General features: G+C 39.3%; 1 protein-coding gene and 1 long non-coding RNA gene across 2 annotated transcripts in view; one reads left to right on the top strand and one right to left on the bottom strand.

Annotated features, from left to right (window-relative positions):
• Positions 1–17: 17 nt before the first annotated feature.
• The window catches only part of Shoc1 (shortage in chiasmata 1), a 97,000-nt gene continuing 73,597 nt past the window's right edge, over positions 18–23,420 (top strand). The window contains exon 1 of the mRNA NM_001370843.1: positions 18–107. The gene's annotated coding sequence lies outside the window, so the exon portion shown is untranslated. The remainder of the gene's footprint in view (positions 108–23,420) is intronic.
• On the bottom strand, positions 2,875–21,031 carry Gm35527. Its single transcript, XR_881312.2, has 3 exons — positions 20,932–21,031; positions 20,355–20,437; positions 2,875–3,700 (listed from the first exon to the last, which is right to left on the bottom strand). It is a non-coding gene; the product is annotated as a predicted gene, 35527 (long non-coding RNA).

Here is a 23,420-nt window from a genome sequence, read left to right as displayed (position 1 = left end):
CTCCTGCTCCTTCGCCTGCTTGCTGCGTGAGACTGAGTAACTGCTAGATCCTTGGACTTCCATTCACAGCTGTGACTGAACGATTGTTGGGAATTGAGCTGCCGACTGTAAGTCATCAATAAATTCCTTTATTATCTAGAGACTATCCATAAGTTCTGTGACTCTAGAGAACCCTGACTAATACAGTGCCTATATCTCTGGCATTCAGCACAGATACACTAACTTATGAATTAGGCAAACTTGCTCTCCCATTTCCTGGGGGCAGATAAGAGAAGCCATGTGACTGTGATAGAGGCAGAATAAGAACAAGCTGGCTTGTTTTCAAGCCTCTCTACATCAAACCCCACTCAATTTTCAATGAGCCATATCAGAACGAGGAAAGAACAGATCTTTTTAACCATCTATGCTGAAGACCTATCCGCCACATTCTGAATCACTTAGGAGCCCACACCCCATGGCCATGTTACCCTTGTTTGGCTCCTATGCATAGGAATCAGCTGAGGCTTAAGTATATGTGAAACTCATTTTCAGTGTTTTTTTTTTAAATAAATAATTTTATTTATTTATTTATTTACTTACTTACTTATTTGATTTCGTTACTGATGGTTGTAAGTCACCATGTGGTTGCTGGGATTTGAACTCGGGACCTTCAGAAGAGCAGTCGGCGCTCTTAACCACTGAGCCATCTCGCCAGCCCCAGTGTTTTGTTTTTATGTTGCTCCTAGCTTACACTATAATGGCTAGACATGATAACCTTTTAAAGTGGAACTATTTTTAAAATGTCAAGTCTGTCCATTCTTAACTTGTGGGAGACATCAAAAATAAACAAAATAAAAAATTTGAAATGTGGCAAATAGATGTAGCCTATAAATCACAGCTGACTGCCACCTTGACTACATTACTATTAAAAGGAAAGACTCAACCTAAGAGACCCTGCACGGCACAAACTGACTCCTTTGGGAAATATCAAAGGCTTTTTTCACTAACATCAGATAGTTGAGGAATGTTGACCCAAGGAGCCAGAGCACCTGGATCACAGGACTTGCCTTCTCATGGCCTATGGTTTTGAGATAGTCAGACTTAGCATGTGGCTCAGAGCTTGAAGCGTGCCTCATGATACTCCACAGCATCATTTTTTGTTTTAAGGTTACTCTTGTTGGTGAGAGCAATAGTACACTTGCCTGCATCCATAAAGAAGAGTCTTTGGTGGTTTACACTTATAATCCCAGCACTCAGGAAATGGAGGCAACAGGGTTGTGAGTTCAAATCCTGCCTGGGCTAGAGAGTGAAAACCTGACTCAAGAACAGTAACAACAACAAACAAGGATGAGGCATAGACACTACCCCATGTGAGGGCAGGTTTTTAAAGCTGGCATGCATTATGTAGCTTTTGGAAAACCAATTCTAGTCTGCGCCTTTGGACTTGGTGACTCTTCACGAATCCCAAACTTAACATTAGTTCATTGCTTTTACAGCTACTCTTCCCATTGCTGCGGCAAAATACCCGACTAAAGCAACTCACAGGAGATTTAGTTTGGCTCGTGGTTTCAGAGGGGACTGTCCATCATGGTGGAGGCTGGAAAAGTTTGGTCTGTGGTGGTGAGAGCTTGCATTGTAGCTTGTTCACACCTTGGCAGATCAGGAAAAAGAGGGCCAAAATCAGAAGCAGGTATGGCCTTTAGGGTGACCCAGTAACCCATCTCTTCTAACTAGGCCACAGTCTCAAAGATTCCATAGCTTCCCCAAACAGCAGGACCATCTGGGCTCTAAATATTTAAATACACAAGCCTGAGGGAGACATTTGACTTTCATATCATAAGACATATTCTGCTGCTGATAGACAGCTTTGTGTGTGTGTATGTATGTGTTTATATCTGCTCGGTACATTTGGGATATTCTGTCATTAAAGACTGCAGTTTTCTTACTGATTCTTCTGTCTGAATAGACTGTCCATTGTTAAAGTAGGGTACTGAGGCCCCTACTATGACTGTATCTTACTATTGGTGCTCTTTATCTCTCCCTTTAGCTCTGTGAATACTTAAATAATTCTGTACCTCAGTGCTGGGCAGATAGACATTTACTATTATTATATTTACCGTCCTCTCACCTGTCAGATTTTGCTTTTTATTTTATTTTTTTCCTGATAGAATAGTCACCCTGTTCTTGTTTGGTTGTCACTTGCAGCTATCATCCTTGAGGACTTGTTAATTTCTGTAGTTGTATGCTTTAATTCCCTTATCTTTTGTACAGCTTCTGGAGATGTTTTGTTTTCTTTTTTTGAGACAGGGTTTCTCTGTGTAGCCCTGGCTGTCCTGGGACTCACTCTGTAGACCAGGCTGTCCTTGAACTCAGACATCTGCCACCTCTACCTCTCAAGCACTGGGATTAAGGCATGTACCACCACCTCCTGGTCCTTCTTGAGACTTTGAATTTGTGGTTATCAAGGGCTTATATATAACATTGTATGAATATAATAGGCTATTTTAGCCCAATAACATTAAAACTTTCACCATACAAAGTTTTCAATTTGTTTCTCTGTTCTTGTAGGTTCTTGGTATTACTCTTTCCATCTTTTTATGCTGTGTAGTCATTGAGAAATTGCTGTTATATTATTTGCTATAGTTATTTGTAGTGTCTATGCCTTTAAGCTTTGTCCCAAAATTAAAGATGATTTATATGCCACCACTATAACAGCAGCATTAGTCAGGCATTTTGGCAAATGCCTTTAATCTCAGTACTTGGAAGGCAGAAGCAGGCAGATCTGTGAGTTTGAGGCCGGCCTCGTTTACATAGTGATTTCCAGGACAGCCAGGGCCACAGAGAGACCTTGTCTCAAAAATAAGTACATAAATAATAAATACCAGCAGAACCTTCTACATTTGATTATTTACTTTTATCAGTGGAGCTATCAGACTCTTTTGGGTTGTCTGAGACAAGGCCTCACTATGAAGTTCTAGCTTTCCTAGAATTCCCTAAGTAAGTCCAGCTGACCTTGAGCTTCCAGGGATCCAGCTGCCTCTGCGTGGAGTGCTGGGATTGTGACATGGGCATCGGGCCCAGCCCTAGCTTTTTGAAATCCTTTTATAAAAATCTGTCCCTCCACCCCCCCAACATGGCCCCTCTGCTGAGAGCACCCTTAATCTTGCACTTCCCACACACTATCTCAAAATGAGTTTCTTTGGTTGTGACCCTAGCCTGTAAAGACTGGGAGCTGAGCAGCTCTTTCTTTGTTCTCTGCTTAGGCAACATGTCTGAGCCACAGGCCTAGATACAGAGGGTAGTCGGGATGCTCCCCTTCGCTTTGTGGGCAGGATACTGTGAGGCAGCAGCAGCAGCAGCTTCTGGCCTTCTCTGCTTTCATCTTCCCAGATGGAACTTTTGTCCAATGACAAACGGAGCAAGAGTGACCAGGGTCCCAGTGGTCTTACCATGCTTGGGGTAGTCTGTAGGAAGAAGGGAGAGGTAAGCATAGCGGCAACGCCTGCCAGACGTAGCCACCTGTAATTCAAAGCTGCATTGTGGGCTGACAAATGCTGGTTGCCTTCTGCTCATGACAGGATCTCCTGACTGGAGGAGAGAAGCAGCCCCATGTTCTTGGCCACATCCATCAAGAGTGGAGGTCTTGTTTTAGACACTGGAAAAAGAGAGATGGTTGGAAGCACGTCACAGCTCATGTACTACAGACTCCTGATCCCCTTTCCTGGTTTTTGTAAAAAAAAAAAGAAAGTTAGTAGATTTTCATAAATAGGTATTTCTTTACTTTCTAGTGTTCTTAGCACAATTTCCAGATACTGAACAACAGCTGAGCTAAAAATAGTATTTAGCAGTTTTGGGTACCCTTGAAGAGTAGGGACATGAACCAATTCACATTGGTGGTCAGGAAGTGGGATACTAGTTTTTAAAAGTAGCTTGGACAGATGATTGACAAATTTTGTTACATGTTAGATAATAAACATTTTTATGAGAAAAATGATCTTTTGCACCCATTCAAATATGCCAGTGTATCACAAAAGTAGCCAAAGACAATGCATAATGGTCTGTGGCTGTGTCCAGTAAAATTTCCACTTTACAACAGATTTGGTCCATAGGCCCCTGCTATAGATCAAAACATAACATAGGTGATTCTGTAAGCATAACTTGTGATTTTGATTTCTGGGCCTCCATTGGTATCTCGAGCCATGTGAATGTTAGATATAGGACTGTACTTGATAACAATCACAAATAGAAAATCATGTGCTACCTTTTATTACCTTACACTACAATGAGTAAAGTTGATCCTATATTCTCAACTGAAACTGTGTGGGCTACAAGGTAGATGAGCAGCTTTAAAGAAGCGCAGTCATAACTATCAAACAGAAACTATGCCCAGGGAAAAATATCTTCAGGGAAAGGCAAACAAAGGCACTTCAAAGCAAAATGAAAAGGATTTTCTATGAATAGATTTGCCCTCTATAAGAAATATTAATTAATTCTCTAAAAGGAAAAGAGAAACAGCCAACATGGGAGAGAACTTTCAGGAATGAGGGAAGAGCAAGAGAAATAGTCAAGGGTTTGGGAGGCAGAAGCAAGAGTATCAGGAGTTCAAACCCAGTTTGGGCCAACCAGTGACTTTGAGGTCAGCCTGGGCTATATGAGACTCCATCTTGAAAAACAAAATAACACAACAACAACAACAAAAATCCAAACAACAACAAAAGAAATGGTAGAATTGGATGAATCTACATACACCATTCCCCCTTCTTTCTTAAAATCTCTATACAGTGTTTCAAGTAAAATTATAATATTGCCTGGTGAAATTCCCAAAGAATGTAATATACATATAATTTAGTAATTATCAACTATTAATTATATATATTTCTTATATATTAGTTATACTAATTAAGGAGTTGGTAAATAGAGTCATAAAGTTGTTATAGTCTACATTTTGCTTGAATTCATATTAGTTCTAAGTAGGTTATGAAAAGTTAGTTTTATATATATCATAGTCACACCACTAAAAAACTAATTGTAAAAAGAAATAGCTCAAGCCAATTAAAACATTAAAAATAGTTCCAAAGAATAAATAAATAAATAAATAAATAAATAAATAAAACATTAAAAATAGTCCCAAAGAAGGCAGGACATAATAAGAACATTAAAAATAAATAAATAAATAAATAAATAAATAAATAAATAAAATAAATAAATAAAACATTAAAAATAGTCCCAAAGAAGGCAGGACATAATAAGAACATTAAAAATAAATAAATAAATAAATAAATAAAATAAATAAATAAATAAAACATTAAAAATAGTCCCAAAGAAGGCAGGACATAATAAGAACATTAAAAATAAATAAATAAATAAATAAATAAAATAAATAAATAAAACATTAAAAATAGTCCCAAAGAAGGCAGGACATAATAAGAACATTAAAAATAAATAAATAAATAAATAAATAAATAAATAAAATAAATAAATAAATAAAACATTAAAAATAGTCCCAAAGAAGGCAGGACATAATAAGAACATTAAAAATAAATAAATAAAATAAATAAATAAATAAATAAATAAATAAATAAAACATTAAAAATAGTCCCAAAGAAGGCAGGACATAATAAGATTAAAAATAAATAAATAAATAAATAAATAAAATAAATAAAACATTAAAAATAGTCCCAAAGAAGGCAGGACATAATAAGAACGGAGCAAGGAGGAGAAAAAAAAAAAAAGAAAGCTCAATAATCAAGTAAAAGACTTAAATTTAACCTTATCAATAATTATGATATATGTTAATACCCTAATCTTTCTAATTAAAAGACAAGGTTGACAAAATAGATTTAAAGAAAAAGCAGGTGGGAGCTGCGGACTGTGGGTAAGATGTGGGAGCCTGTGCAAGAAGGCTGTGAACTTCACGGTAAACTATGGCTAGGGCAGAGTGTTCTTCCCACAAGGTGGCCTAAAGCACAATGCATAAACTATGATGACGTGAAAGCAAGGACCTGAAGGGAATGGCCTGGCATGGCCACATAGTCTCTGTAGGACAGGCAAAGGCCTGGAAGGAATGCTTTTGGCTCTTCTCACATGACCAAGGCATATTCCCGCACTGTACTCGTATTTACTTGAGCTAACAGTAAACGTCATTCTGTTTTGCTTGGTTTTTTAAAAAAGATTTATTTATTTCATTTATATAAGGTTACTGTTGTCTTCAGACACACTAGAAGAGGGCATCTGATCTCTTACAGATGGTTGTGAGCCACCATGTGGTTGCTAGGAATTGAATTCAGGACCTCTGGAAGAGCAAGTAGCCAGTGCTCTTAACCGATGAGCCATCTCTCCAGCCCCTGTTTTGCTTGTTTTGATGACAAAAATGAAAAGTGCTTTCTTTGTACTACCCTTGAGCTCAGATGCCTAGAAAATGGCTTCTCCCATGCAGGTCTCTGGAATATTCTTAACTTCGGAGACTCAACCTCCCTGCTCGTGGCATGGGTCTACATAAGAGTGCTTGCTTTGCAAGGGTGAAGAACTGAGTCTGAGTCTCCAGCACCTACACAAAATGCTATCTGTGTCTGTGACCCTACCACTGAGAGGCAGAAGCTGGCTGGCCAACCAGCCCACCTGAAACGATGAGCTTGATTCAGCGAGAAACTGCTTCAAGGCAGGAGGGCCAAGAATGAAGGAGGAGGACACTGACCATTCTTCTCTGACACATGTGCTCATAGGCCCATGCATCTACATGTTCACACACACATACAGCAAGACCCCACTCTTATATGCTCCATATAAAAGAGGCACTTTAGGTACAACACAGATGAGTTGAAAGGAAATGATTGAGAAAGCAAATAACAATCAGAAGAATGGACAGCTATTCTACTATCACAAAGAAGCAATTTTAAGTTTGAAGGTATTATTTGAATATTTATAGATTAGAATATTCAAATTATTATGTGAAAATTCTCCTCCATTGATCTATAGATTCAATACAACCTCAATTAAGATTCTACTGGCTTCAAAAATGGCACAATCAAGCTGGCCTCGAACTTGTGATCTTCCTGCCTCTGCCTCCTTCAGCAAATCCTACTGACATGCGCCACCACAACTGGCATCACAAGTGGGGAGGGAAAGTGGATGGGATGGAGGGGCAGTGGGAGGGAGAGGGAAACCTGATCTGGTATTGGGTGAGGGAAAAGGACTGAATGAAGCCCCAAGGGCCAGCAGAAAGAATGTTAACAGGCAACTTCAGGAAATAGGAGGTTGGGGGGGGGGAATCCCCCCCCCATCCTCCTGAATGCACCAGAGATCTGGGAGGTGAGCCAGAACTCACAGGGAGGAGCCTTAGATGAAATGCCCAATAGTAAAGAGAGGGAAGTTCTAGAGCCCACCTCTAGCAGGAAGACAGGACATCAAGTGAGGAATGAGGTTGCCATCCCACATCTCTGACCCATAATTGTTTGTCTGAAAGAATTACAGAAGCTGGGTGTGGTGGCACACGCCTTTAATCCCAGCACTCAGGAGGCAGAGGCAGGAGGATTTCTGAGTTCAAGGCCAGCCTGGTCTACAAAGTGAGTTCCAGGACAGCCAGGGCTATATAGAGAAACCCTGTCTCGAAAAACCAAAAAAAAAAAAAAAAAAAAAAAAAAAAAAAAAAAAAAGAATTACAGGGATGGAAATGGAGAGGAGCCTGAGGAAAAGAAGGCCCAAAGTGGGATCCAGCTCAAGGGGAGATCCCAAGGCCTGAGGCTATAGAGCACTCACAAAAAGGGATCTATCATGACTGCCCTCCGAAAGACCCAACAAGCAGCTGAAAGAGTCAGATGCAGATATTTGCACCCAACCAATGGACAGAAGCAGCTGACCCCTGTTGTTGAATTAGGGAAGGCTGGAAGAAGCTGAGGAGAAGGAAGATCCTGTAGGAGGACCAGCAGTCTCAATTAATCTGGGCCCCTGAGATCTTTCAAACACTGGACCACCAAACAGACAGCATACAGAAGCTGATATGAGGCCCCCAACACATATACAGTAGAGGACTGCAGAGTCTGTGTTTATTCAGAGATGATGCACCTAATCCTCAAGAGACTGGAGGCCCCAGGGAGTTTAGAGGTCAGGTTTGGTAGGGGTGTGGGGGTATCCACGTGGAGACATGGTGGGTGGGGAGGAGGTATGGGATGTGGAGCAGATGGAGGTTGGATGGGGGGTGGGGAATGGAATATGGAGTGTAAAAAATGAATTAAAAATAAAACAAAACAAAACAAACAAAACTGGCACAATCATCATGAATGTTTATGGGTTACACCAAGTCATTTTGATACAAGTATTCCATGCTTAATAGCTAAGTCAGGGCAGCTAAAATATCTCAACTATTTATCATTTTTTATGTTGTAAATATTCAAAATGCTTTCTCTTAGCTATTTTAAGATCTATAATACATTATTACTGTGCTATCTCTACTGTGATATCTACTATAACTTATTTTATCTAACCTTTTTACCAACAATGTTCCTTTTCATCTCCATGCAAGCTCTGGCAGGTAATATTTTACTCTTTACTTTTGTGAGATCAAGTTTTAAAACTTCCATATATTAGTAAAAATATGTTGTATTTATTCATTTACCAAAAGTTCTCCAGTTTTATTAGTGTGGGCCTTTTGTTTTAAGTTTGTGGGCCTTTAGTGTAAGTTTGACATGCTGACTTTAATGTTTATACAAAATGCAAAGGGCTTAACATAATTGATTTTGAGAAAAGAAAACCAAAACTATAATAATTACTCTGACTTCAAAACTTGCTGTTATGTGTGTGTCTGTGTATTATGTGTTTGTGTGTGTACTAATGATCTTCCTGCTTCAGCCTCTGGAAGGCTGTGCTACTTGAACATGGAGAATACAGAGGCATTTGTCATCATGCCAACAACAAAACACTTCTTATATTAGAGACATTTATATGTCCATGAGTTTAGCATATTGAATTATATAATACAGACATATTTTAAAAATTAAAAGGTAATGAAATAGTTTAATAACTTAATATGGTATTCAACTATCAGAAGAGTGAAATATGTATAGAAACATTACTTTATAAATATCTTTCATATCATACACACATGTGCAAACACAACCGAGCTTCTAAATTTAAAAAGACAACATAGCAAAAACAAAAGAAAATATACTGAAGGTTTAATCACTCTTTTGGATTACAATGGCTTTTCTAAACATAGATCTTAAAGGAGGAACAGCAAAGAAGAGAATAGTTTGTTCATGAAATTGATAGAAAATGAAAATTTAATCCCTAGTTCTCTAACTACTTACTGACTTTAAATAACATGACAAAACATTTGTTAAAGGTGTATTCTCGAGTGTATAATAAAGATTTCAGCACCTTGCTGCCTAAGATATTTTATCAGAATGAGAGTGTTTGTTTTCTTTCAATTTAAATGAATGATAAATGCTACACATGAAGATGAGTCACAGCTTAAGAGTACTCTTCTTTTTATGACCAATGAATCTCTCATGACTCTCTATCTTCAATAATATGTTCTTAACACATATTTACTCTTGGCTCAAGACTTACTCAGTAGCTACTGAAAGAAAGGTGTGTGCTAGGACATATGGTGTAGGAGGAACCACACTCTGAAGTCACAGGCAGGATTAAGCTTGAGTCATCTTGGAGCACCTATACATTTGGGCAGGCCATTTAATTTCTATGAGCCTTAGTTTCTGTGTTAATAAGGTATGTTAATATCTTAGAAAACTGCTGTGAATATTAGGAGCAACCAAATATTTATTGAGCTTCTACTCGTGATTATGTATGTGTTTTCTGCATGTATGCCTGTACACTACATATGTATGTGTATGGTGTTCGCAGAGGCCAAAAGATGACATCACCTACTCTGGGACTCACAGATCGTTGTGAGCTTCCACATGGGTACTGGACATTGAACTTAGGTCCTCTGGAGGAGCAGCCAGTGTCCTTAACTGCTGAGCCATCACTCCAGCACTGGCCCCCGCAATATATCAAAGAATATTTACAAAGAGTTCCAAATACACATTAGTACTGGGTGACAAATATGCTGCTCTCAAACAGTAGGAGTAGAGAAAGAATAACAAAGCAAACCTATGTTTGGAAAGGACAAAGTCTGGAGTCGGGGAAGAGGGATCGGAGGAAAGCAAAGAAAGCTGAGAAAGTCAAGTTGGGCTTTAGGAGTCAGTAGGTATTTGAATCTACAGAGACGTGTGGGAAGGCTCATGTAGACAGAAGTTATAATAGGAGGCACTGACAGAGAAAGGAAAGCAAGGATGGAATATAGTGATGAACAGTAACTTGGCAAGAGTGTGACTTTTGATGAAGGTCATCAGAAAATGTTGGAAAAAGTTTAGAATGGAACACAAAGAGTTCTGAAGGCCAAATAAGGAGGCAGACTGACTCACAAAGGAATGAAGAGTGCAAAAAATGTATAGATGAAAAAAAAAGAAACAACCCCCCCCCCCAAAAAACAAAACAAAAAAAAGGAAAAAATGTATAGATGTTAGCATGTGACAAACTTGGATTCGAATTCTGACTCCTCACTTCATAGATGCAGAGTTCTGAACCCATCACTTACCCCCTTTAACTTCAGTGTTTCCCCATACTAACTTACTTATATCATATACTAAGCTTAGTACCTGGTAAATCCATGGCACTTAACTGTAGCAGGAATGGCAGGGTCACCTCTATGTAAACATAGGGGGCTGCTCAGCTGCAAAAGCATCTCCTGCAGGAGGACTCAATTGAGGACTGCCTGAGAGACCAAGGATTGCTGGTGCAGACAATGCCAGATAATCGGGAACTGCTATTTAGAAGAGATGCTTTCTTGGTACCAATGGGGCATGGGTGAAGGGTATTAAAAGAGAGTGCAGCAGTGTTCAGATGAGCTTGGTACTGCATTTCTCAGCTACTCCAAGAGTCTGTGTCATTGGCTCCATGCCACCTAACCTCCAACCTCAAAGGGCAGGTAGGGTCGGGCAGTGAGTAGTCCAGGGACTATTTAACTATCATGGTCATTATGTGTATGCACTGGCTAACTACTGTAAGATTTTAATAGTAATAGTGGATATAATCCAACTTCTATAGCACTATACAGAGGAAAGCCTGGAAGAACTCAGGTAAATTGGTCTAGAAAACAGGTGGTGAGTCCATAGGGAATGCTAGAAATTTTTTAAAGAACCAAAGTAAGAGTTTCAGACAGTATTTTAGGATTAAATACAATGAAGCACTTTTAGACACAAAAAAGTCATTACTGCATATGGGAAAAAATGAAATGTATATCCAAGGAGAGACCTGTGAGACAATTCTAGGGGAGTTGGAAGGGGATGATAACAAACCAAGGGGAATAATGTACTCTTTGCCTGATTTTTAATCTTCATCCTATGATATAGAAGGCATTTGTGTGTATGGTACACATAATTTGAGGAACAAAGTAGAATATAAATATTAGAGAATTGACTTAAAAGAAAGAAAGAGATACTCAGCTACAAAAAGATAAAGGTAAGAGAAACAAGTCAGAGTACAAATGGGCCTAGACACACGTTCTAAGAAAAGTAAATCCTCTCCTATTCTCTCCCCTCTCCCCCAACCACACACACACACACACACACACACACACGAGTAGAAGAGTTGGGGAGAAATTCAGACCCAAGTTTATCAGTGTTGGCACTATGGATATTTTGAGACAAATAATGTTTTGTTTGAGCAGTGAGAATAAGAACTGCTCATTATACGATATTTAGCAGCATTTCTGTTATTTGCATATTAGCTGCCAGTCATAGTCCCAAATTTGACAAGAAAATATTATCTCCAAATGTTTTCTAAGTGGACAAAATAGCCTCCCATTGAGAAACACAGGAGTCAATATTTGGTATGTAAGAGAGACATTCGAAGTACAGATGTGCAGTCCTCTATCTGAGAGCATCTCTCACGCACAGCAATGCTGCCGCACACTAGCACCAGTTGTTCTTCTATATTGAATGAGATGATGATCACTGACACTTGACATTGAAGACCCTGACGTTGTTTGTAGTGAAGCAAACGAGCCTGATTTTATGGTTTTACGGCTTCTTCCCACTTCCTGTCAGGACTAGCTGTATAACTTCCAATTAAGCTTTTACATGAGGAATATATAACAAGTGTTCAACAATTATTTATTAAATTATATTCTTTTTATTTTTTATTTTTGTTTTTTATTTTTGAGACAGGGTTTCTCTGTGTAGCCCTGGCTGTCCTGGAACTCCCTCTGTAGCCCAGGCTGGCTTCGAACTCAGAAATCCGCCTGCCTCTGCCTCCCAAGTGCTGGGATTAAAGGCATGCGTCATCACTGCCCAACTTGTTAATTTATATTCTTAAATATAAGGTTGGTCCTATATTTAAAATATGATGGGATGAAAGCCAAGCTTGGTGACTTACGTTTGTCATCCCAGCATTCATGTGGCCAAGGCAGAAAGTTTACTGTGAACTTGGAGCCAAATCAGGCTACATCATGATTTCTAGGCCAGCCTGGGCTCCAGTGCAAGATATTGTCACAAAACAATCAAGTATGTGAAGGGATGAGAAACTGCCTTATACATTCTTTACATCTTTACTGAAGGGACTGCACTCAGCTTTTCATAAAATTATTTCTCCTGGATATGGAATTATTAATGTAATGTCATCTTTCCAAATGTGGCACAGGGCCTCATCACCTTCATCCTTAAACATAATAGAGCAGTCAAGGATACCTCAAAAAACACTAAGGTCTAGGAAGGAGAGAAAAAGAAATATATAGGTCTTCCACATTGGACAGATATGATATAGGATACTCTGGATATCTGAGGCATTTGTTATAACCTACTCTAGCTTGAGATTCCAAGTTTACAGACTTGAGAGATGGCTCAGCACTTGCTGCTCTTGAATAGGGCTAGGACTCAGTTCCCAGTACCTACATGGCATCTCACAACTGTAATCCCAGTTCTGGGGAACCGGGGAACTTTATCTGGCCTCCTTGGCATGTATAGGATACACAGAGATGCCTGTAAGCAAAACTCAAAACGCATAAGCAATGTTTTAAAAATTATAGGTTTCACTGGAGATGATCCTTGGTATTTCTCAAAAATATTTTTAGATTTATTATTGTTAATGTGTATGAGCGTTTTGCACGCATCTGAGTATGCACACTACATGCTTGCTTGTTACCTGTGGAGGTCAGAAGGCCTTCATGCTTATTGCCTGTTGGATTCCCTAGAAGTGGAGTTACAGAGGGTTGTGAGTCACCATGTGGCTGCTGGGGACAGAACTCAGGTCCTCTGCAACAACAACAGATGTTCTTAACCACTGAGCCATGTCTCTAGCCCTTGTTTATCTTTGAGACAGGGTCTTTGCAGCATAGCCCAGGCTGACCTTGAATTTATAATCTTCCTCCCTCAGCTTTCTGAACGCCGGCATTACAGGTAAATTTACAAGTCTAGCTGCTGCTGGTGCACACAGAGGCAGGCAGAGGCAAGTTATATAGTCCATTTCTTTCTTTATTTCTTTTTAAAAGATTTTTAAAATTATTTATTTCATATATGTGAGTGCATTGTTGATCTCTTCAGACATACCAGAAAAGGGTACTGGATCCCACTACAGATGGTTTGAGCCACATGTGGTTGCTAGGAATTGAACTCAGGACATCTGGAAGAGCAGTCAGTGCTCTTAACCACTGAGTTATCTCTCCAGCCCCATACTCAGCATTATTAAAGTAGATAATTACTACTGTAAGAGAGCTGTGGCTACAGTCACATTAGCATGAAAAAAAAACTCTGCAGGTGCAGAAGAGAAACTTAATGTTTCATATTGGTGTACTTATCTTCCCATCAAATGCAAGAAATCAAGTATGTAAGCCTAGTTTTTCTTTCGTTGTTTTTTCAGCATTCAACTTTGTAGGCATGGTGACCTCTCTCACTTGGTCAACTCCTCAGTTTTTGGACTATGAGCCATCTCACATGATGCTGTTCCTTTTATGTGCATGGAAGAATTCATGTAAGCTTAGATTCTGACCAGGTTAGAAACTTTACCCATACATTTGACTTGAGAGTATAACTCAGGAGCATATTGGCTGGATTAAATAAAATAATTGGGTCACTATTTCCTTGTGACAAATGGAAAATCAGACTACAACTTAACATTTCCTTGAGTAATATTCCCCTAAAATGACTCCCATTTTATTGCTCAGTGAAATTAGGGGATTTTCCCAAAATTACATAGATATAATACATAAGCCTTATATCCAGTAAGGTATCATCATTCACTCACAGATTCACCCATCAACTATTGTGATTGCATTTATCTATTATTTATTTATTTATTTAGGGTGTGGTATGTATCAGTGTGGGGGCACTTGTGTGAAGACAAGCAGACAACTGGGAGGGAGTCTTTTCTTTCCTTCTATTCTCCAGGTCCTAAGTATTGAACTCAGGTCATCAGGTTGGCAGCAAGTGCCTTTACTCACTGAACCTGCCTGGCCCTCAGAAATTCTTTTAAGCACATATTATATGCAGGAACTATGCTAATTGGTGAGAGCTGTCAAGTGACTAGGGAGATTGCACCTTTACATAAAACCAGTCATTCCTTGAGGAAGTTAGTGTCAGAAGACTATGGAAAGTATAACAAGGAAATGATGACATGCTTTCAACAGATAAGTTGTAGAGATACAAAAGAATAATTGATTAGATAACTAATATTGCATGAGATTAACAATGCCTTTGGGAAATCTAGCCATTTAGAACAGACACACACACAAAAATCACAGTACCACTGTATACCTAATAAAAAGTGAGTCAGTGAGCTGGAGAGATGGCTCAGCAGATAAGAGCACTGACTGCTCTTCCAGATGTCCTGAGTTCAATTCCCAGCAACTACATGGCTCACAACCATCTGTAATGGGATCTGATGTGATCTTCTGTTGTGTCTGAAGAGAGCAATAGTGTGCTCACATATATCTATAAATAATGAATAAATAAATCTTTTTTTAAAAAGTGAGTCAGCTTAAAAAGTAAATAAAACGAATTGCTAGACTTATACTATTATTTATTTATTTACTTATTTACTTGCTTCCTTACTTATTTAGACAGGTTCTCTCTCTATGCAGCTTGGCTGTCCCTGGAACCTGATATATAGAAATGGACTGTATAGGGCTGAAAAGATGGCTCAGCAGTTAAGAGCACTGACTGCTCTTCCAGATGTCCTGAGTTCAATTCCATTTGTAATGGGATCCAGTGCCCTCTTCTGGTGTGTCTGAAGACAGGGACAGTGTACTCATATACATAAAATAAATAAATATTTTTTTTAAAATGCTGAATATGTTGTGGTAAAATATTTCTTCTTGGTCTACTGATACAAAACAGTTCCTTCAGGATGATCAAAAGATAGTATAAGAAGCCACACCTATACATTAGTTTTCTGAGACAATAAATCACTTGTGTAACACACTTATGCAATGTACTTTTCATTCCATATATCCAGATTTTCTGCACCATCTGGTTTGAGCTGATATGCAATTCTGTCTCAAGAAGACTATTTGCCATATTCATGCCATGCTCACCTAGCAAGTATGTGCTCGTGCCTGTGGAACATTTTATACACATTAATATCCAGGGAAGAACACTGAAAACCAACATTTAACAGAAATGCAAAAATAAATTGTTACTTGAAAAGGTTTTTTTTTTTTTTTTAGAAGAAATGAATTAACTTTTTGTCTCAGTGATTACCTTGGGAAAAGCATAAAGATAATTAAGGCATGGCGCATGAACCATGATCTCAGGAAGATTGTGGTCTGACGGGTGAGGCAGACATGAGCAAAATAATTATTATTGTGTTCTTTTCTTTTTTAAATAAAGCACTGTCCAACAGCCTTGAGAGAAGGAAAATCTGAGAACTGTTCAGAGAGTGGCCAGTGGTTGAGAGTTCCATAGTGACTAGGGCTGCTGTATGCTAAGGATGTCAGACTATGCTGTAGGTGATGAGCTCCGGAGAGCTTCAGCACAGAGGTGAGACCTCCATTAGTTATACTAAAATAGCATCCTGGCAGCAATGCTTAGACTTTTCTGTATGAATGTAAAAAAAACAAAACAAAAAAAAACACAAAACAAAAAGCAAAAAACAAAACCAGAGAAACTTCCTCATGGCCACATGGAATGTGAATGAAAACATTCACATGATTACAATGGAGTTTCTCCTTTCCCCCCTCCCACGATGATTCTTGGGCTTTATATTCAAGAATGTGTCTGAACTGGTTTTATTTACATTTAGATTTACAATAACAATGGTGCAAGAATGATGAAATAGAATTTACAGAGAAATGTAATTGTTTAGGCTAGAGATATGGTGCTGGGGTTGAACTGACTCAGCCCCCACATCAGCCAGCTTACAACTGCCTGACTCTAACTAGAGGAGGATCATACGATCTCTAACCTCTAGAGGCACCTGCACTCACGTGCATGCCTGCACACACACACACACACACACACACACACACACATGCATGTATGCATGCATGCCTACAAACACACTTTTTTTTTTTTTGGTTTTTTGAGACAGGGTTTCACTGTATAGCCCTGGCTGTTCTAGAACTCAGAAATCCGCCTGCCTCTGCCTCCCGAGTGCTGAGATTAAAGGTAAAGGTGTGCGCCACCACGCCTGGCTACAAACACACTTAGAAGTAAAAGAAATAAAAGAAATTGCTAAAAAAGTTTCAAGTATTTAAAATAATGATTGAGTTACATCAATTACAGTAGGGGAAAAAGTGATTCAGAGAAGGTAAATTTTCCTGACGCTAGATAAGGAAAATCCCCTGTAGTAATTGATGAAATGTATAGAGAAAGTATACATAGCAGACACACGGCGGACTAGAAGCAAACACTCCTTTTGGATGACGTGTGGCCTGATTAAGATGGATAGTAAAGTCAGACTACCTGGGTTTAAAATTCAGTATCATACTTTCTAGCTAAACTTGGACAAGATACTTAAGCATCCAATGCCCATTTACAAACTGGTGCTCATCATATATTATGTAGGACTCAAGTGTTGCCAAGTGTTTAGAATAAACCAAGTTCTAAATAAAACTCAGCACTTGAAAGTCATTAGCATGGCAGAGATTGCTATATATTTCCCAACACCTGGTCTCTTCCTTATATTAACAGAAACTCCCAATTGTAACTGGGTAGGTAACCATCTGGCAGGAACACTTCCTCAAAAGACAACTGGACATCTACAAACTTCTCAAAATTTATAAGTATGAAATTAAAAGTTAGGGCGGATACAGAGTAACAAGAACTGTCACTTCTCAAAACATGTTGACATTTATGAGCAAATTCAGAAAAATTCTCTAAATTTATAGTTTAGAGAAATGTACAAGAATACTAGGCTACACATTCAAGAATATCAATGGGAGCATAATCGATAATAGCCCTGGATTACAATAAATGTAGACGACTGAGGCAGGAGAATCATAGGTTGAGGCCAGCCTGGGCTACATAGTAAAGTTTTATCCTAAAGGTGAGAGCAGTAGCAGAAAGGAAGAGGGAAGGTGGGGCGGGGGAGGGAAGAGAAAGGAGGAAGGGATAGGGGAGAGGAAGAGAAGAAGGTGGGTTGGTTGGTCAGTTTTGTCTTTTGTCTTTAATGTTTCTGTCCAAGGCCAGTTGTCTTAGGGCCTGTACTGAGCAGGATTTCACAGCAGGGGGTTGTGTGAGTAACGTTTTCCCTTTCACTGCTGGAAAAAGAAGGGACTGGACTAGGTTCCAACATCTCTCCTGAGGTCATGAGTCCAATTATCTAATTGTCCTCCATTAGTCCCCATGTCTAAGAGATCTTGTCTATCACCTTCCAGTACAAAGTGCTTGGGGGACCAAGCCTTTAACACATGGGCTTTCGAAGGAAATTTTAGATCACACCTATAGTATCTGTGGAAAAATAAAATGAGGTATATTTATAGAAATTATTCAGTAGTGAAAAAATAAATCACCATTAAGTATATTCAATAATATCCACCACATAGAAGAATTAAGAGCTAAAGCAACACAAAACATAAAGATTTAAAAATAGGCAAACTACCATGATTTGGAAGAATATAGTTGAAGAAAAGCAGGGCGATGATTAGTATCAGTCAGGATTATAGTAATTTCTAGGGAGAGAGAGAGACTTCCCCTAGGGAAGAGCTGTAATTTCAAAGGGAAATTCAGGGCTTCTGAACTTCTGACAAAGTCCTGTTCCTTAAGTAAAGCAGAGGTCTCATGGATGTTTCTTAACACATCTTTAAAATTATACATTGTCTTATATATTTTTGTATATCAATATTATATTTTGCAATTTCAACTGCACACACACAAAGAAACATGGATCTTTTTGCCTGTTGTTCATTCTTTCCTCTACCAAGCAACTTCCTAAATACTGGCTCTCTAAGCCCATGAGAATAGAGACTACAATAGTTCTATCGGGGTAATGAGATAGAAGAAAAGTAAGTCACCAGAGGACTTGGTGGGAGGGATGGGGGGGGGGGTGGACAGACAGACAGAATTGTTCTTTCGATCCTGAACTTACCTTTGGACTTCTTATATTATTTTGAAATGTCCTGTTATTTCTACAGCTAGATTTTACTTTAACTGATATACCTATTTAGGCATGACCTTGGTAGGGATGGTGGGACTCTAGTCTACCCTTCTCTTCCAGTGGTGAAGTGAAGAACTTTGTCCTAATCACATGCTCCCTGCCTCACTACAGGACCAAGATTTTTTAAAAAGACAGACAACTTACCCAACAGAAAAAATTGTCTGATCTAATACATACAAACACACAAATAGACAACTCATGTAAGAAAAACCCCAAAGGACTATAAACACCTAAAAAGTGTTTAATTATCAAATAAAGTACTTGATATATTATATTGGCACTTTTGTTGTTGTTGTTGTTGTTGTTTTCGAGACAGGGTTTCTCTGTGTAGCCCTGGCTGTCCTGGAACTCACTCTGTAGACCAGGCTGGCCTCTAATTCAGAAATCCTCCTGCCTCTGCCTCCCAAGTGCTGGGATTAAAGACGTGCACCACCACCGCCCGGCCAGGCACATTTTTCTAAAGAGCAATATATTCAGTACTGCTGTGTATTATACTGCTGCATATTCAGAAAAATGATCCCTCTTGACATTGTTAATATAAATTGCTATAATTTTTTAAAAGGTAAAAAAGACATCTAGGGGCTGGAGAGATGGCTCAGCGATTAAGAACACTGACTACTCTTCCCAAGGTCCTGAGTTCGAATCCTAGCAACCACATGGTGGCTCACAACCATCCATGCCTCTTCTGGTGTGTCTGAAGACAGTTACAGTGTACTTACATATAATAAATAAATCTTTTTTTTAAAAAAAAGACATATCTATTAGCTTAAATGCTCTCATGACTTGAGATAGAAAACCAAAAAAAAAAAAAAAAAATCCATAGAAATTATTCAAGAGCAAATATCCAAGAATCTCACTGTGGCATTCAGGTGAAACCCTGGAAGCACTCATTAGTGTGGCATATTGAATGAATTATGGCATAGTTACCATGAATACCCTATTATTCAGCTGGGGCTTTTGTTTTGTTTATTTTTCCAAGACACGGTTTCTCTGTGTAGCCCTGGCTGTCCTGGAACTCACTCTGTAGACTAGACTGGCCTTGAACTCACAGAGACTGGCCTGCCTCTGTCTCCTGAGTGTTGGGATTAAATGCATGCGCTGCCACTGCCTCAACTGTTTTTGTACTAAAGAGATATGTTAGATGGATGGATGCTGACCTGGAAGGTTGATCATGAACTACTGTTTAGAGATGAAAGTGAAGTATTCATTTTATATTTCTGACCAATCGACTTTGTATTGATCTACCTGATAGGTTTGTAATGACATGCAAAAGTACCAAAACACAGAATCTAGATTTTTTGTAAAAGTTATTTTGTGCATATGGGGAGGGGCATGCATGTGCCAGCCAGTGTGTAGGGGTCAAAGGGCAACTTGTGGGAGTTAGGTCTCTCCTTCCACTTTGTGGGTGCCAGGGTTTGAACTTGGGTCATCAGCCTTAGTGGCAAGCACCTTAACTTGCTAACCATCTCACTGGCCCTGAGACCCAGAATTTTAAATAGCGATTACCTTATCTTGGAGTCAGGACAGAAGTGAAGCTTACTTCTGCACGTATCTTTGGGTAATTTTACTGGTTCTAGTGAGTCTGGATTACTTTTATAATTAGCAAAATTATATAATTTTAATTTTAATAAAATATGTGGAAGAATGCAAAGTAATGTACCCCATTGGCAGGTGGGTCACAAATTTGTTGCTACATGATAATCCATATTACTAAAACATATTGCACAAACCTGTGGAAAATGGAATGAAGTAAGGGACTTAAGGCAACGAAGTGGCTTATTCCACTGTTTCACAACAAGCATTTCAATATTAGCTAGAAAGAGATATGAATTAATAAAATAAATACACATTACTTCCTACAATCTCCTAGGAAGCAGCTCAGCGCCAAGCTGTACCAGGAAAAAGGAAGCAGAAGCTAGAAACACAAAGGAATAAGCTGTTCTTTATCAAGGGAGGTGGAGTTACTCTAAGTTGGAATGTGTGAGGGAGTGCCCATCAATCCAGATCTAAAATCCACACATTCCCATTCAAAGCCCGGCCTCAAATGTCCTTTCCGACACACCTCAAATGTTCTTTCTCCAGTACTGTACAGCCACCTGGCCACACACCTACATCCGCCTCCTCCCTTTTACCTGGTCGGTCATTCTCTGAAGCCACTTGCATGCTAAACCCTCTCAAAGCTACCCGCAAAAAGCTACCCGCCATGCATTGCTTCTAGGGACATTAGCTAATTAACATAGTAGCCAGATACCAAATAAACCAGCCTCCACTCCTACAGACTTCCCGCTGACAACACCTCCGGCATACCTCACCCAGAGTCACACCTCACCCAGTCCAGTCTGGGGTAAAGGCAGGAACTCTGGGCTGAACAGACTGCCTGCCCTAGATGGTCACATCCGGGCAACTGAAGAACCGGAGGGCGGAGTCTGTCCTGACCAATGGGAGCGTTGAGTTTCACAGCCATCTGAGGTCACGTGTTCAGTGGGCGGGGAAATTGCCTCCTATTAAATCCAAAGGCGGAAATCCTTTTTTTTTTCTTTACCTCACCACAGGAGAAGCCGCTGGAGGGAAGGAAGGCCTGTCTAGCTGAGGGTAAGGAGAGATTTGAGAACGCTAGCGTATAGGCGCTCAGAATTCTCTAGAAAGCAGATTTCTGAGGCATGGTTTATGTAGCGGAAGAGGGATGAGATCTCGAACCCAGCTTCGGCCCACTGCTAATTAAGTAGGAGCGGGGATTACGAACGAACGTCCTGACAGGGGCCAGAGGGATTTCCACCCACCTAGCTGCCTACGTTATGGGAAAGTAACCAAAAATGCGCCTCCACGATTTTACATACACCCCCTCCACCTCCGTAAGGGAGAAAAAAAAAGATTTCTGTGAGGAAGTATGGAAGGGAAAATTCCAGAATGCCTTCGTGTAATGGGAGACGATGCAACTTAAACTCAAAAATTCACGCTCACCTTGGGTGTTAATATTGGTAAAACTAACTTTCCCAACTTTGTGTCCAAGAGCCCGACCTAATTATTATGTATTTTGACCCATTTTTCCAGTAGGAGGGAGTAGAGAGAAAGTATAAAATCTTTTAGAAGTAGCTATAAAAATAAACCTGGGAAATTGCTACAATTTAAAAGTTAATCTTTTTAAAAAAATGCCTCCTCTGGCCAGTGTGGTGTCTCATGCCTTTAATCCCAGCTCTCAAGAGGCAGATTGTCTCTGAGTTCGAGGCCTACCATAGTGCGACTTTGTCTCAGAGATCAACAAACAAGCAAAAAACTGATCTTGACCGTGAATATACTTGTCTATGTGTTTGGCCTTTAAATAGAAAGCAAATTTATCTTTTCAGCCCATCCACCCACCAAACTAAGATGGGTTCGGATACCTGTTATTCAATGCAATAGAGTTAGCAGATGAAATTCTGAGAGGGGATGTAACGTATGGTATCGTAAGTAGTTCATAGCATGAATGTCAATTATTGAAGCCAATACCAAAAAAAAAGCTTCCTTCAAAGTAGTTTGATGAGAGTGTCAACTCTAAAGCTGATAGAAATACTAGACTTTACATGTAAGGATGGAAAATTGAAAATAAATGCTAACCATAAATTGAGTTGTAGACTGAGTAGAATTGTGCCTGCTTTTAGTCTGTAAACCTACTTCTAGGATGACGCGCAGCCACAATTTTCTGAGAAAATGGAACTTTACATTACATCGGGGGCTATGGCTCAGTGGTTAAAGCACTGCCTGCCCTTCCAGAGGATCCAGGTCTGATTGCCAGGACCTAAATGGCAGTTCTCAACATCAGTAACCCCAGGAGATCCAAGGGCACACACATGGTCTGCAGGCACACACAGACAGAGCACTTATACATACAAATACATTTTTGAAAAAGATATGAAAATTCTAGAATCCATTTGCTTCAAAGACTGCAATACAATGTGTGGAAAGGCACAGAGGTGTAATGATTATAAATATTCTCAGGTAGTCATTAAAAGAATGCCATGTTGACATTAAGAGTGGGTACAGTACACAGCTGGCACCATAATTATTGGTACTTAAGACTGTCAATATTGGGTTGGAGAGATAGCTCAGCAGTTAAGAGCACTGATTGCTCTTTCAGAGGTCCTGAGTTCAATTCTCAGCAACCACATGGTGGCTCACAACCATCTGGTTTTTTGTTTTTTGTTTTTTAATATTTATTTATTTATTTATTTATTTATTTTATTATATGTAAGTACACTGTAGCTGTCTTCAGACACCCCAGAAGAGGGCATCAGATTTCATTATGGATGGTTGTGAGCCACCATGTGGTTGCTGGGATTTGAACTCAGGACCTTTGGAAGAGCAGTCAGCACTCTTAACCGATGAGCCATCTTACCAGCCCCTCACAACCATCTGTAATGGGATCTGAAGCCCTCTTCCGGTGTGTCTGAAGACAGCTACAATATCAAAACTAATTTGAAATGAACATTTGCTTAGCTTAATTGAAATACTTACTATAATATCTAAAACTTTCTGTTACTATCAAAAAAATGTGTTATGGATTATTTTAGGAGTTTATTTGCTTTTAAAACTTCATCAAGTTGAATAATTAAGGTTGTTCACTTTGAGTACCTGCCAGTAGGCCTGGGGGGCTGAGTTTGAGCCCTAGGACCTTCAGAGTAGAAGGAAAGAACAGAATTAACAGAATTCCACAAGTTGTTCCTTCACACACACACACACACACAGAGAGAGAGAGAGAGAGAGAGAGAGAGAGAGAGAGAGAGAGAGAGAGAGAGAAAGAGATATTAAATAAAGAAAGA

Source organism: Mus musculus, chromosome 4 (assembly GCF_000001635.26).
Source record: "Mus musculus strain C57BL/6J chromosome 4, GRCm38.p6 C57BL/6J".
In the NCBI taxonomy this organism is placed as follows: Eukaryota; Metazoa; Chordata; class Mammalia; order Rodentia; family Muridae; genus Mus; species Mus musculus.
The sequence above is the reverse complement of the archived record's forward strand: the minus strand, read 5'-3'. Positions and strand labels throughout refer to the sequence as shown.